We start from the raw sequence: 1,315 nt of genomic DNA, 5'->3' as shown, positions 1-1,315 counted from the left end.
TCAGCAGGGCTTTGCCAGCCGCCTTGGGTATTTTGGGAGGAAACCGAGCCACGTAACTGGACTTAAAGCAGGTTATTGAAGTTCTTCTGTTCCTTTTCCTTTCAGTAGCTGTTCTGCAGACCCGTTATCTTACTGACCGGTGCGGGGAGGGAGAGAGGTAGTGTCATGTCAGCGGCCCGTAAAAATACAGCTCTTGGGGATTTTCAGCGCACGTAAACTAAGTTGTTCCGATGAAAATTTCAACCAGTGAGGTCTTAAATCCCTTCCTTTCTGTTTTTCCTGGTACACCCTTCCCACTGAGCACGCTTGCCCACGGGAAATGCTCCTTCTAGAGCAGAAGGATTACAATTCAGCATTATTTTTCCCTCCGTTTTACTCTCCTGAGAGGGCAGAGCCAGGTGTAGGCAGACCCGCTCGCTGGCTTGCGCGGAGCTGTTAGCGCTGCCCGTTCCGAGCGAGGGGGCCCAGGTGTGGGAGTATCGCCCCGCAGCTCCGAGTCCCACGTGGACAGCCCGGGACCAGGCTGCGGCTTCGGCAGCGCTTCCTGCGGGCTGTACTTAGGCTTTTACCACGTGGTCAGGCTTCGGCCACTTAAAACAGGGATTTGTTTCAGTTCTGGTGTTGGTGCTTCCTGTGGAAATGCTGTGGTGGCTCACATTTAAGGGTTTGGACTGTTTAAATTTGTCAGAGGCTGTAAAAATCCTGCTCGTTTTATCCTGTTGGACATGATCCCAGTCACCCTGCCCGGCAAGACTCGGAATATGCTTTTCAGAGAAGCTTTCAACGTAAGGGAATAATGACCATGAAAACCAACGAAATAATGAAATACGAGTAGTGAAAATAACAAATGATGAATAACGAAAATCACGTTATGAAATAATGAATAACAAAACCTGATTTTCTAGTGATTGGCACAGATTATTTCCTGGTGGGAGAGCAGCTTCCTCTCTCCCGTTGCTGGTCCGGGTCGGCAGCCCTGTGATGCGGAAGCCGGCCTGTCCGGCAGCGTGCCGGTGGCACGGGGGGCCCAGGGCAGGAGGAACGTGGCTTGGGGGAGCGGGCAGGGGCTTGTAGGCCGGCTGTCACAGGTGACAGAAGTGGACAGGCTCATGTCCCCCTTCATCAGGATCCCGGAGGAAAACTCAGGTGGAACGCTTGGGGCAGAAAGCTAAAGACTGGGTTTTTTTTTAAGCTCACGCGCTGTGCGAACTTCCTCCCTCGCTTCTCTTCCTCCTTACGGGCTGAGTCACTGCGGAGGGTCCCGGTTCTGTCGCAGGGACAGCCAGATGTGGAAGTACGTCCGTGTGACGGCACG

General features: G+C 53.2%; 1 protein-coding gene across 1 annotated transcript in view; it reads left to right on the top strand.

Annotated features, from left to right (window-relative positions):
- LOC104508539 (RNA-binding protein EWS-like) overlaps positions 1-1,315 on the top strand; it is a gene marked incomplete at its 3' end in the record, with an annotated part of 12,146 nt that overhangs the window by 8,337 nt on the left and 2,494 nt on the right. The window lies entirely within an intron of this gene.

This window comes from Eurypyga helias, unplaced genomic scaffold (assembly GCF_000690775.1).
Source record: "Eurypyga helias isolate BGI_N326 unplaced genomic scaffold, ASM69077v1 scaffold30340, whole genome shotgun sequence".
In the NCBI taxonomy this organism is placed as follows: Eukaryota; Metazoa; Chordata; class Aves; order Eurypygiformes; family Eurypygidae; genus Eurypyga; species Eurypyga helias.
Note: the sequence above shows the minus strand (reverse complement) of the source record. Positions and strands in the feature narration are given on the sequence as shown.